We start from the raw sequence: 15,054 nt of genomic DNA on the forward strand, positions 1-15,054 counted from the left end.
TGGACTCTAACTTCTTCCCTCGATCCTTTAACATTGTAGAGTTTCACACAAAATAGATAATGTGGGTTATTCTCCTCCCCTTCTTGCCCTCTCACTATTCAATAAATGTGAATTTCTCATTGCTTGGACACGGGGCATCATCTCTCCTAGAAGATCTCCCAGCTGCTGGTCTCAACTGCTGAACTGCATTGCGTTTGGAACTTCCTTTCATTTTCTCTTCCCTGCCTTTGCTGCTGCCTTCGCTTTCCCCCAAGCTGGCAAGTCTGCCCAGGACCCTATCCCATGAATTTTTATTATAGCTATTATTATCATGAAAATTGAGTGTAGAGGCTAAGAATCCAAGTCGTTCAGCTGGAGGTTGGCCCAGGTAGATGTTCAAACATCTGTGGGGAATGCTAGTTTTAACTAACTTGCTAGATTAATAGTTGTGGATAACCAATGACTTCATTTCCTTATTATTGTAACTCAATGAATTTAGTTAATAACTTGGTTTTAAATTTTACAGCCACTGCTATAAAGAGGAGACAATCATTTTTGTTGTTTTTAAGGAAAAAAGTAAGGATGATTGTAAAGGGATGTAGCGTGATATATTTGAAAAGAGCACGGGTTTAGAGTCACATGGCTTTGAAGTTTGAACCTGCCACTTAGCCAGCTACGTGGTTTCGCCTCAGGAATCTCTGTTAACTTCTGCCTTCTTCAGGCAGAGGCAGTGACTGAGGAATCTTGAAATAGATGATAGTGTTATCCTACTTTTAATAGGTGAGGAAACAGAGGTTCAACAAAGTTAATTTGGTAATAGAGGAGTCACAATTTGAACTCAAGGAGGCTTATTCCAGGGTCTTTGCTCTTAACCACTGAATGGTACTATTTCTAAGAAGTCGTAGAAACAAACAGCTAGAGTCAGGGGACCTGGAGCCTTTGTAGGGACTGTGGGAGAACAGTGGGGCCAGAGAGCCCCAAGCATTTTCAGTCCAAGCGGAGCACCCTGTCTCGGGATGTTTCCAGAGCAGGGCTGAGTCTAAATGAGGAAAGCCCGGCAGGAACCTCACAATGTCTGGGGAAAGACAAGAGTCCAGCAAATACTGGGTGAATCTCCAAGGATGAGAAGAGGTTTGAGTCCAAGTAAGTACTAGCATTGCCACAAGTACATACTGGAGGGAAGGGGCTGAACCAAGTGGGGAGTTGAAATCCAAGGAAATGGCTCCAGAGCTGGGACCTATGAAACAGCTGAAGGAGCTTGACAAACGACCTGACTGGCCAGGATGATGGAGGGGCCCAGGATGAAGGAGGTTTTACATATTTTATATGAGGGCAGAGACAAAGCCCAGCATGGCCAGCCAGGGCCACGTGCTAATTGTGAGCACGGTATGGGGTGGACAGACAGCCTAGACTTCCCGACAGCAATTACTTACTCCTGATTAAACAAACTTAGGAGTTGGATGTACAGTCTACTCAGTTTTAGTTGGTATTTATGATGTTTTAAGTCAGATGGCTTTAAGTTACAGCACATTCTCATCACCTTAGTTTCTTAATTGTATATCTTTAAGATGCCCTCCAACCACGAGAAGATGTATGACACAGTTGTTTGTGGACATATGTGCATTTTTTCCTGAGGAAAAGGTGCATAGCTGACCCAGTAGGGATTGAGTCAGTTAATTGTGGCATTGCTTTCTCTTAGCTCAGATGGTGTAATTCTCAGCAAGATATTCTTTTACTGTAAACTATGTTAAGAGGTAGTTTTCTACTAAGTCAAATAAGGTATAGAAAAGTGAGAGAGATAGATTAATTTGATATTTTTAGTCTAGCTTTATATTTGTTCTCATTTTATTAATTGGCAAGCTTTAGATTTTCCATTCAGAGAGGGAAAGTATAAAGTTTAGGTACAATGCATGTTTGAAATCTCACAGTGCTATCCTAGAGAGAGAGAAAGAGTGTAAAATTCATATTGAAATACAGCCCTCACATGTCAGAGGACACATTCGGAAAAGGGAATGCATCTGGATGTGGCCAAGTTTGCAAAACACCAGATGTTGCCACAGCTTGTACATGGTGTTAAAAATGAAAATAAGTGTATACTACTCATATATAGTGTGCAGTTTTGAAACGTTTACCCACATTTAATTCAGAGCCAAATGTTTGGAAAGAACTGGTGAACATCCAGAGAGCCTAACGAGAACAGTAAGCATTCAATTCAGAGAGGAACGTCCCAAAGCCTGAACTTAGTACCCGTTCCATAATGACATAAGCCAGAGGAGGCGCTTCGCCTTCATAGCAGGATCTGTAGAAATCCCGGGGAGCATCATTATGTCATGTAGGCCAAGAGTGAATTTGCACGACATTCGAGGTGTTGTATATGCAGAAGGGAAAAGAATACACATGTTTAAAGTGCATTGGCTCCAATTCTGAATGGTTGCGTTTCAGTTGAGTCAGGTCAGAGTTGCTCTCCTATTGCTTTTCCGATTCAGTCATTAGAAGCGTTTTTGCAGAGAACAAGTTAGTGAGTTAGAAATTAGGAAAGTGGTCGACAAAGCTGAAATGCAGGTCAGAGCACTGTTTGCCTGGTTCAGACATGATGTGGTTAGATAAGGGGGTGCTTGCATGTAACCCCAGCCTTCGTGTTTTACACTCAACACTCGCTCTCAATTGCTGGTATAGCTACATCCAAAAATAAGGACGTGGAAAATCCTCATCCTACTTAGGAAATGCTACTAAGTTGGCCCGAATCCTTCTTTAAAAACCCCAGTTAAGGGCTTTTCTGGTGGCGCAGTGGTTGAGAGTCCGCCTGCCGATGCAGGGGACACGGGTTCGTGCCCCGGTCCGGGAAGATCCCACATGCCGTGTAGCGGTTGGGCCCGTGAGCCATGGCCGCTGAGCCTGCGCGTCCGGAGCCTGTGCTCCGCAACGGGAGAGGCCACAACAGTGAGAGGCCTGCGTACCGCAAAAAAAAAAACACACAAAAAAACAAAACCAGGTAATCACAGAAGTAGAAGAGGTGTTCTAGTATCCTAGAAGCCTGATGCTTTTCAACCTGGAATTGGGTAGGCGTTCACCACCCTCTCCCCACCCCATGTGCACCCTGTGTTTCAGCTCCTACCATTTGTTTTTGATGGGAATGTATCTCCTTTGAGTTAGAGCGGAAAAATTCTTGAGAACCTCTTCTCTAGTCTGACCTCTGACCTTCAAGTGGCATTTCTATTGATAATTAAGGCACTACCTCTGCTTCTATATTTATTTATACACACACACATATGTATAAGGAATCTTTCTCTTTCTTCTTATATTTCCCACTTTTTGGTTCTGCCTTCTGTAGCTGTGGAAACAGCATAAGGGCATCTCTTTTTCATATGACTGTTCAAATTCTTGAACTAGGCTACTATATCCTCCCTTATTCTATTATCTAGACTACTTGCTAGAGGAATAAATTTATCTAGACTACTTGCTGGAAGAATAAATTTATCTTAAAAACAATGATATGGGGCTTCCCTGGTGGCGCAGTGGTTGAGAGTCCACCTGCCGATGCAGAGGACACGGGTTCGTGCCCCGGTCCGGGAAGATCCCACATGCCGCAGAGCGGCTGGGCCCTTGAGCCATGGCTGCTGGGCCTGCGCGTCCGGAGCCTGTGCTCCGCAACGGGAGAGGCCACAGCAGTGAGAGGCCCGCGTACCAAAAAAAAAAAAAAAAAAAAAACATGCCTGTAAGAAACCTAAAATGAAGGGTTTCTTTTCTTTACAGTATAATTATTATAATTGAGAGTTACACTCCCGGTGAAATTAGAAATCCCTTGAGGGCAAGGCTGTTGCCTTTTCTCTCAGATGCTCCAGTACCCAGCATAGTATAAAAGCAGGCACTCCTCAGTGTGGTTGTTCAAATAATTACTATCCTAGGTTGGCTATTCTTAAATCTTTCGATCTTTGGATGCCTTAATATTCTTAAAAATTGTTGAGGACCCTAAAAAGCTTTTGTTTATGTAATATCTGTTGATATTTGGCATATTAGAAATTAAAACCAAGACATTTTAAAAATATTTGTTTAATTCATTTATAGGTTAATTCATATATAGATCCATTTATAGGTTGACATGAATAGCATCTCTTGATGGAAAATGGCAATATAGCATTTCAAAAAGAAAAAAATAATGAAAGTGACATCATTTTACAGTCACATGTCTGGCTTAATAGAACACAGCTGGGTTCTCACGTTTGTTTCTGTATTCAATTTTTGTCGTTTTGGCTGAAGAAAATGAAGAGCTTTCAGCCTTACACAGATACAAGGTAGAAAAGGGAGGAGTGCTTTAATAGCCTATGGTGTAATTTTGGGTGTTCTTTGATGCTACTGTAAAACTCAACAAATGATAAATTCTTAAAGACTAGGTGTAGTATGGAGTCAGAAACCCTATCCTTGATCTTTCTGTGCTCTCTTATATTAAAACTGTTGTTTTGGATTGCACTTTGATTGGATCTTCTACCCATGTATGATTTGGAATATAATGCTTTCAGAGTTTGGAAAATTGGCTCGCTCAGTTATACAAATCATCCAAATGTTGATACAGTGCATTATACGTTATCGACAAAGTCACATGGGTTATTCTGAACGCCCATCTTATCCAGTGAGTTTTTAAGTATTGGGAAGTTGTCAAGCTCACAGTGGTACGTACAAGTTTTCCAAAACTCGAATTTTTGCTTGAAAGCTTCAATTGTATCATTGGCAACAAATACTGTGAGTTAATTTCCTGGAAGTGACACGCTCACTTTGTTCACATTGGAGAAAATGTTTGCCGCATATTCACGTCTGAATAGCTATAGTTTGTCTACCTGTTGTTCTTTCAAGCACAAATGGTAATGCGTGCCAAAGCAGCTGCTTCAGCTACTCATGACTCAGTCACACAATGCTTTTTCCTTACTACGCTTCAGTACACAGTGAGATGTTTCATGTGTATCTCTCAGTTCTTAGATATGCAGATATCTAAGATATGCACTTAGATATGCACTCAGTGGTTGAGATTTAATAAAATCAATCATTTTTACTCCTTCATCAAGAACATTCTCAAGTGAAATGCCGATGGAGAACACAGTGACACTTAGTACATTTTGGTGCCACTCCCTTGATTGTGCAAAGTCCCCACAGTTTTATCCACCATTGCTTTTTCACCATCATATAAGTGTCAACATAGTGAAAAAAGGTAAATAATGTTTTAGTGGTAAAAGTCAAAAAGGTGAACAATTTTGACTTTGCAGACCTCTTGAAAGAGTCATGGACTCTTGTGGTTTGTGGACCACACTTTGAGGACCACTGTCGTAGGATATTGTTTCCAAAACGGCAGCCAACCTTGACGCCCACATGAAGGAGCATTTCAGCTTCCTAAATGTTTGTAATTTAAATAATAATGAAGATATGTCTGGTAAGTGCATAAAAGATTGTCTTAAAATTTCAGTTTCTCAAAATAGTTTAACTTCCAATCAGCTTTCCAGATGTGGACGTGTCAGAAAGAATTTGAAAATGTAAATGGAATGTGTACATGGTAATATCATTATATCATCCTTTGAATTTATGAACTTGCAATATACTTTTTCCTTCTACAGATTTCCTTTTATAATTTTTTAGCTAACATATTTATTTTTTAATATTACTCAAGCTAAGCAGGGAGTTCTCTGGGAGAGACGTATAAGAAAAGAGAAGGGGCTCAGAGCAAGGGTGCAGCTCCTGAGGGGCAGTCCTTCAACCTGGTTTCCTCAGCTTTATTCCCAGGCCAGGATCTCAGCTCAAAGAAGAGATGATTTTTTTTCTGGGGCCTGGATGCAGTAGAGTATGAGGATGATGCTTAATCATGGTTCCACCCCGCCTTCACTCATAGCCCCTTTTAGAATTCAGAAAGATGAAAGTAAATATCAACAATAAATATTGTTGGCAAAGCTGGAATTAGGGAGCATGGCCTGCATCTGCAACCCAATGGTCTGTCTTTCACAAAAGTTCACACTTGTTTGAAATTTGACTAGTTAGAGCTGCTATAGAAAGTAATTCTAGAAGGAAGCCAAGGATGAGTGCACACTGAGGACAGGCAGGGCTGGCGGGGAGTAGCCGCGTTACGCATGGCTTTGAAGTCTGCTCTCCTCCTGTGGGGAGGAATAAAGAGGGGAGAGATGCCAGAAGTGCTCTTCTATGGTTTCTGCCTGTTGGTTGGAGTGAAAGTTTTCTCCTCATAATGGAAAGATGAGGAGAGGGCAATGGGCTTTTTGTTTCCTTAACTAATTCAGCTTAATAATGAAACCTCTTGCCAGTGAGGGGAGAAAGGAGTCCAGGGTCTGTCGGGACCTGGTCCTGATGTCCCCTCTTCCTGGGGCCACACCTCTTGTACCTATGAGTCTTGTGGCATGTCCTCCGGGGATCAATAGTGGCAGCAGCACAGCCTGTGCTTCTGAAAACTCTAAGATAGGTCAGAAGAGCACACTCTTCTGACTCCCTGTGGACTAGGCTAAAAATCTACTCTCTGTTCTATTTCCTATCTCACATTTTGCCCAACTGGAATGATGATTAAAACTCATCAGAAGTTAAGCAACAGAGTAGAAATATGCCAAGTATTACAGGTCAGCAGCTTTAAAATGGCCCAAATTTAAATTCTCATTATTAAATTCCCAGGAAGAAATTGACATCCTTAAAATCAAATCCTCTTGCCCTTTTAGTTAAAGTTCAATTACATCAAAATCCAAAATTCGTAAGTTCAACAAAAGTAAAGTTCAAAGATGATATTCCTGGTTTCTGCTCTATCTTAGCCAGAGAGGTCTGAGTTAGGTGTCTGGGTAATATCAGGTTCCTTCAGCAGAATATACCTTCTTACACTTGAGGAGTATAGCTTCTTCAGCAAATCTGAAGTTAAGTTAATCCCACTCCAAGTTTTCCATGCATCTCATTTTTTAAAACTCTAAAAGAAAAAGAGAAAAAAATTAAAACAGTTTCAGCGTCAGCTCCATTGCTGTGTAATTTAGGAAACTCAAGCGAATCACCAGCCCTGACACAGCCAAGTGAAGCAAGGTTCCTGAATCCTGTTCTTAGTTCGGTCCAAATGCACATTCCTAGAATGCTGGAGAGCGTGGACGTGGCTTGTTGGTGTGGGAGCAGAGGAGAGTCGGCAGAGAAAAGCTTACTGAGTTGAGCTTTGCCAGCGTATCAGGTCAAACCAGTTGTCTAGAGCTTGGCCGGGTAGGTGTCCCATGAAGGGGTTAAATGCGGTGTGCGTTCTCCATATGGAGGAAGGGAAAATACCCATCCAGACTGTCTCCTCTCTGAGACTGACTAATTTTACATGTCCCTGCCTGCAGTCACTCTGCCTTCCTAATGTCCGTTTCCCCATTTAAGCTCTGTGTTCCTCCAGTTAAGTGTCCCAGTGGCCACTGTCGCTGTCTTATTGCTATGGAATCCCACTTGCCTCAGAATCCTGTTCCCTGGGGAGCTTTGCCACTCATGCCCATGTTTGCTTCTGCTGAAAACCATCTGCAGTAGACCTCTCAACTGCAATCAGTGTAGATGTTTTTGAAACCTGTGCCCCTAAGGACCTGGAGAGGACTATTACGTTTGCTTTGCGCTTGCATCTGAATTGTATGCTTGTGCTCCTTCCATGGGCATAGAAATATTTCTGTGATATCTTTGGGGTTTGATGGGGAAAGAGCAATAAATAGCATCCTGTCTTCCCAAGCTGCAATCAGTTAAGAGATAGAGGGATCCGCTAGACGGAAACTAAAGTCACTTTATTGTTGGGAGGATTGGAGTGTCGACCATGGCTTGATTTTCCACGGTCAGCCTTCCTCGTGCTTGCTCCCTGCCCAGATCTTCAGACAACCCTGCCAAGCACAAGGATAGATCTGGAGAGCATGTGTGCTTTCTCAGAAGGGCTGCCTCCCAACTTGATTCCCACTCATGGGACCCAGAGAGGTGGCCTCTGGATTAGTGCTGTCTAATGGGACTGTGATGTGAGCCACTTGTGGAATTTGAAATTTTCTAGTAGTCACATTAAGAAGAGAAACACAAAATAGGTGAAATTGTCCTAAATATTTACCATTTCAGCATGTAATCAGTGTCCTAAATATTACCATTTCAGCATGTAATCGGTATAAAAATATGAATGAGATATTTTAGCATTCTTGTTTTTGCATACTCTTTGCCATCTGTTGTGTACTCACAGTACCTGTCAGCATAGACGGGCCACATCTCAAACACTCCATAGCCATATGAATGTATTGGACAGATAATGCTTCTCTGGAACCGAAGTCCGCGGTTTACCCTTTTGTCTCACAAACGTTTACCACTGAAAGGACAAGAGCAGAAGAAAAGTGTATTCTCCTCACAGGCGGATCTCAAAAAGAAAGGGAGGGGACTAGCCACCCATAATCAGTTTCTTCCTGCCATGTCATCAGCTGTCACTCCTCTCCCGAGGAGTGACAGGTGAAGAGAGGGGCAGGACTTACCTTCTCGGGACCCATCGGGGGAACTTCCTGCTTTATGGGCCTAGGTGGGAGCTGCAAAGGAGAAAATGGTTCCTGCCACACATACTAAATGAATGTCCGGCTAAAAATAAATGATAAGACCTTAGGAATTATCTGTCGTCTACGGAAATCACGGTACCCGCTATGTGATAACAGTAGTAATAGCGCCCATTTCTCGTTCCCTGGTTATGTACCGGGCGCTGGTTCTCCACTTGACCTTGTCTCCAGTAATCATCACAGTAGCCCTGCAATGTAGGTATTACATCTCAGTTTGAAATGAGCAAACTGAAGGTTAGAGGTTAAGTAATTTGCTCAAGGTCAGAAGCAAGTTAGTAGCTGAGTCAGAATTCCAATCCTCGTCTTATCTGTTTAGTGTTAGAGGTCTTCAGCAAATGCTAATCCTTCTTCCTTAGACAGGCGCCCACTATTTTCTGAGGCAACTTGTTCATTTATTGGATACGTTTATGTGATTCTCTTAAATGGGGTCCACCTCTGCCCCTTTGATCTGTCCTCCTTTCTGTAACAACAAGAAATAGAACCACTTCCTTCCTTGCTCTTTGGGACATGGAATAAAAATACCATATATCCTCCAAGACTTTCATCCCTCATTTCTTCTTTATTCCTCAAATAACCTGGATTTCATGTGTTTCAATTAAAATCACCTTCACCTTGACACAATTTATGTGTTCCTCCTTAAAAAAATTTTTTTAAAAAAAGGGAAAAAAAATCATCTCCATGTATTAGTTTTATAGTGCAGTTGTAACTAATTATCACACACCTAGAGACTTAATACAAATATTATCTTAAACTTCTGTAGGTGAAAAGTCAGACAAGTGTCTCAGTGGGCTAAAATCCAGGTGCAGGGAGGCCTGTACTGCTTTCTGGAGGCTCCAGGGGAGAATCCAATGGTGAGAGGCTGTCTTCCTTCTTTGGCTCATGGCCCCTTTCCTCCATCTTCAAAGCCAGCAACGTTGCATCTCTCTGATTCTCTGTCTTCACATAATTCTCTCTGACCAAAGCCAGGAAGGGATCTCACTTTGAAGGATTCATATGATGAGAGGGGAGCCTATGTGGATAATCCGGGATACTCTCCCTATCACAGGGATGGTACCAGTAATCACATCAACGAAGTCCCTTTGCCGTGTACGGTGGCGTCTTCACAGATCTCAAGGATTAGGATGTATGCATATTTGGGGACCATAATTCTGCCTACCGATACTTTTATATATAATAAGGTTTTAGACACTTTATAAGACTTTATAATAAGGTTTTATAAAAAGAATGAAGTTTAAACCAAAATGGAAAAATGGTAAAAAGTATGAAAAATATTTAACTCAAAGCTGACGTACTGCCATAATACATACATACTCTTTTTTTATATGTAAGTAAATGGATTTTAGTTTATTCAAGATAAGACATTTACTTTAAAGACAAATAAACTACATGCACCTCTATTTCTAATTACTGGTAAATGTATATCTCCACATCGATCTTTATGTATAATTATCAGAGTATACATTACAGCAATGCATGAAGATCTTTTGATCTTCTTCATAAGTTTTTAAATTGAAAGGATATATATCAAATGCACGTTTGTCTCAGAAGACACTATTTCTGAAGCTCCTATTCCTGAGTGGAAAGTGGCATTCATATATATATATATATGTATATATATTTTATTTATTTTTTTTTTTTTTTTGCGGTACGCGGGCCTCTCACTGTTGTGGCCTCTACCGTTGCGGAGCACAGGCTCCGGACGCGCAGGCTCAGCAGCCATGGCTCACGGGCCCAGCCGCTCCGCGGCATGTGGGATCTTCCCGGACCGGGGCATGAACCCGTGTCCCATGCATCGGCAGGCGGACTCTCAACCACTGCGCCACCAGGGAAGCCCCCCATATATTTTTTAAGACTGTTTTTTTGAGAGCAGTTTTAGGTTCACAACAAAATTGAGAGGAAGGTACGGAGGTTTCCCAGTTGCCCCTCCCCTACACATGCATAATCTCCCCCATTATCAACATTCCTCACTAGAAGGTACCTTTCTTTTTTAACAATTGATAAACCTACATTAACACATCATTATCACCCAAAGTCCGCAGTTTACCTTAGGATTCACTCTTAGTGTTGCACATTCTATAGGTGTGGACGAATGTACAATGGCATGTATTATCTATCCATCATTATAATATCAGTATTTTCATTGCCCTAAAAATCCTCTGTGCTCTGCCTATTCATGCCCCACCCCTAACCCCTGGCAACCACTGATCTTTTTACTGTGTCCATATTTTTGCCTCTTTTAGAGTGTCGTATAGTCTATTTATTTATATAGACTCTAGCTCATATAGTCATAAACTACATAGCCTTTTCAGATTGGCTTCTTTCACGTAGTAAGATGCATTTGCAGTTCTCCATGTCTTTTCATAGCCTGATAGTTCATTTCTTTTTAGTGCTGAATAGTATTCCATTGTGTAGATATACCGGTTTATTTATCCATTCACTTACTGTAGGACGTCTTGGCGCTTCTAAGTCATTATGAATAAAGCTGCTGTAAACATTAATGTGCAGGTTTTTATGTGGATGTAAGTTTTCAACTCCTTTGGATGAATAATAAGGAGTTCAATTATATGGTAAGAGTATGTTTAATTTTGTAGGAAACTTCCAAACTGTCTTCCACAGTGGTTTTACCCTTTTACATTCCCACCAGCAACGAATGAGAGTTCTTGTTGCTCCACATCCTTGTCAGCATTTAGTGGTGTCAGGGTTCTGGATTTTGGCCATTCTAATAGGTGTGTGGTGGTATCTCACTGTTGTTTTAATTTGCATTTCCCTGAGGGTATATGATACAGAGCATCTTCTTATATGCTTATTTTCCATCTGTATATATTCTTTTTTAAAAAAATTAGTTTATTTTATTTATTTATTTTTGGCTGCGTTGGGTCTTTGTTGCTGCACATGGACTTTCTCTAGTTGCGGCGAGCGGGGGCTACTCTTTGTTGTGGTGAATGGGCTTCTCATTGCGGTGGCTTCTCTTGTTGCGGAGCACAGGCTCTAGGCAGGCAGGCTTCAGTAGTTGCAGCTCGTGGGCTCTAGAGCACAGGCTCAGTAGTTGTGGCGCACAGACTTAGCTTCTCCGTGGCATGTGGGATCTTCCCAGACCAGGGTTTGAACCCTTGTCCCCTGCATTGGCAGGTGGATTCTCAACCACTGCGCCACCAGGGAAGCCCTGCCATCTGTATATATTCTTTGTGAGATGTCTTTTATTAGGCCCATTGTTTACTAGGGTTGTTTGTTTTCTTACTGTTGTTTTCAGAGTTCTTTGTATATTTTATATAAAAGTACTTTATTAGATGTATCTTTGCAAATAAGTTCTTTCAGTCTGTAGCTTGTCTCTCACTTCCTTGACATTGTGTTTCGCAGAGCAAAAGTTTTTAATTTTAATGAAGTCTAGCTATCAGTTATTTTTCTTATGGATTGTGCCTTTGGTGTTACATAGCCCCACTCAAGGTCATCTAGATTTTCTCCTATGTAATCCTTTAGGAATTTTTAGTTTTGTGTTTTACATTTAAATATATGGTCCATTTTGAGTAAATTTTTGTAAAGGATGTAAGTCTGTGTTTGGATTGATTTTTTTGGCATGTGGATGTCCAGTTGTTCTAGCACCATTTGTTGAAAAGACTGTCTTTGCTCCATTGTATTGCCTTTGCTCCTTTGTCCAAGATCAGTCAACTGTACTTAAGTGGGGGCATACTCATGTTATCCTTTTTTTCCCCTAAATTTTGTGGTGTTTGTGGTTGCTATTTTATAATCATACTTGACTACAAAGCATTACATTTACTCAGTTTTACAAGATGACTAAATGTTAACTCATAATTTTTTTTCCTAATCTCATAATAAGTATTTTGCTCATTTATCTCTGGTTTTGGTATAGTCATCATTTGACTCCTTTGATTCTGAACTGAGTGAGTTTTATTCATTCCAAATACATTCAGGAACTGTTTATGTGAGCACATTTTCAGTGCCATTGTCCTATGTGTTCTAAACAAATAAAAGACTGCCAAGCTCCTTGCCCTTGAGAGGCTCACAGTTGATGGGAAAAAAGTATGCATGCGTATCAAATGAACTATAATTTAATATAAGAAGTACCATTAAGGATATTAATAAATGCTGTGTGTACAAAGGAAGAGATAATCAATATTTATTGAATGCCTTCTATGTTCCAGGCATATATTTGTTAATAATGCTACCTAATAGTGATTATTTCAAGGTTTTTAAATGTGCAATATATACTACTCTCATCTGACCTTCAGCTAGCCTGTGTGTGTTATTATAGTTGTAAGCATTATCCTTCCATTCCAGTTCTTGAATGCCTTTGCTTTTAAAGAACCATTTTCTTTTATTTTCCAAGGTGAGAGTTTAGTTTGATAAGCATATCCTATCTTGACAAAAATGCAAGAAGCCAGGAGCTTAGGAGATAAGCAAAGAAGAGCCAATCTAAAAAGGAATTTTTTTTTTTTTTTTTTAGATTCCATATATATGTGTTAGCATACGGTATTTGTTTTTCTCTTTCTGACTTACTTCACTCTGTATGACAGACCCTAGGTCCATCCACCTCACTACAAATAACTCAATTTCGTTTCTTTATGTGGCTGAGTAATATTCCATTGTATATATGTGCCACATCTTCTTTATCCATTCATCTGTCGATGGGCACTTAGGTTGCTTCCATGTCCTGGCTATTGTAAATAGAGCTGCAATGAACATTGTGGTACATGACTCTTTTTGAATTATGGTTTTCTCAGGATGTATGCCCAGTAGTGGGATTGCTGGGTCATATGGTAGTTTTATTTGTAGTTTTTTAAGGAACCTCCGTACTGTTCTCCAGAGTGGCTGTAAGATGTTAAAAAAAAAAAAGGCATTTTCCATGTGAGTTGAAAATCATACTGTTATTCAGATATTCAATAAATATGTATTGAGTTCATACTAAAAAAAATAAATAAATAAAAAGGAATCGTTTTTCCAGTGTGATTGTCAAAGGCACACAATAAAGGGAGCAGGCAGAACACTTGAAGGATAAGAGAATACAGTTTTTGAAATGTGATATGATGTAACAGAAGTTACTCATAAACAAATTATAGGCAGTCCTATGAAAAATGATCTTCTGTTACAAGACTCTAAGGAAAAGAAAGGCTCTCCTGTTAAAGTTTTTACATGGTCTTTATTTGTCCTATTTGCCCTTTTTCCAATTATTAAAAGTAAAAAATCCATAAGTTCCCAGAGAAGTTGGGAAGAGGATCTCTTCAAGTGTGGCTCATTAGCTAATATGTTCATTCATTGACCAAATATTTACTGAGTGCTGGGAAGGACAGCCTCTAAGATGGCCCTTAATGATCCCTACCTTACAGTATTTAATCCCTTGTGTGATCCCCTCCCCTTGAGTGTGGGCTGGACTTGTTAATTTACTTTTAACCAGCAGAATACATACAGTAAAAGTGTTGGGACACCATTTACAAAATTAAGTTATAAAAAGACTGTGGCTTGGGCTTCCCTGGTGGTACAGTGGTTGGGGGTCCACCTGCCGATGCAGGGGACACGGGTTCACGCCCCGGTCCAGGAAGATCCCACATGCCGCGGAGCGGCTGGGCCCGTGAGCCGTGGCCGCTGAGCCTGCGCGTCCGGAGCCTGTGCTCTGCAACAGGAGAGGCCACAAGAGTGAGAGGCCCACGTACCGCAAAAAAAAGAGAAAAGACTGTGGCTTCTTTCTTGGATGCTCTCTCTTCTTCTTGGATCATTCACTCTTGGGGAATCCAGCTGCCCTGTTGTGAAGAGCCCCATGTGGCAGGAGACCAAGGACGCTAATAACCATGTGAGTAAACATTGATGTGCAGAGTATCTCTTCCTCCCACCGAACCAAGTCATCAGATGAAACCACAGTCCTGGCCAGTGGCTCGATTATAACCTCGTGAGAGATTTTAATCCAGAGGCACCTCGCCAAGCCACAACAGATTCGTGATTCATAGGAACTGAGAGATAATCAATGTTTTAAGCTTCTGAATTTGGATCGTTTGTTATACAAGAATGGAAAATCAACATCAGTGCCTACTGTGTATCCACAGGTGTTCTCAGTGCTGGGTATATAGCACTAAACAGCACAGACAAACGTCTCTGACCTTAGGGAACCTGCACCAGGGAGAGGTGGAAATGGGTCAGTAAACAAAATGATTAAGTTCAGACATGTGAAATGGTAGTAAGTTCAAGAGGAAAATAAACCTGGAAGGACTCAGAAGTGCAAGACAGCAGGACTGCTGCAATTTCAAGTAAGATGGTCGAAGAAGACCTCATTGAGAAAGTAATCTTTGAGCAAAGAGCTTAAGGAAGTAAGGCAGCAACAAGCTGTTGCTTATTGAGGGGAACATGGACTAGGAAGTGGAAAGTCCTGATAGGGAGCATGGGGGGCTTGTTTGAGGAGCGGCGAGGAGGCCAGGTGACTGCAGTGGGATGGGAGACAGAGCAGTGGGAGGGGAGGATAGGACTGGGGCAGCTTGGACAGGGTCTCCTATGAATGAGACCCACTGGAGAATTGTGA

The 15,054-nt window shown here is 41.1% G+C and overlaps 1 protein-coding gene across 3 annotated transcripts in view; it reads left to right on the top strand.

Moving 5' to 3' along the window:
• The window catches only part of NBAS (NBAS subunit of NRZ tethering complex), a 339,511-nt gene that overhangs the window by 238,184 nt on the left and 86,273 nt on the right, over nucleotides 1-15,054 (top strand). The window lies entirely within an intron of this gene.

This window comes from Globicephala melas, chromosome 12 (genome assembly GCF_963455315.2).
Source record: "Globicephala melas chromosome 12, mGloMel1.2, whole genome shotgun sequence".
NCBI lineage: Eukaryota > Metazoa > Chordata > Mammalia > Artiodactyla > Delphinidae > Globicephala > Globicephala melas.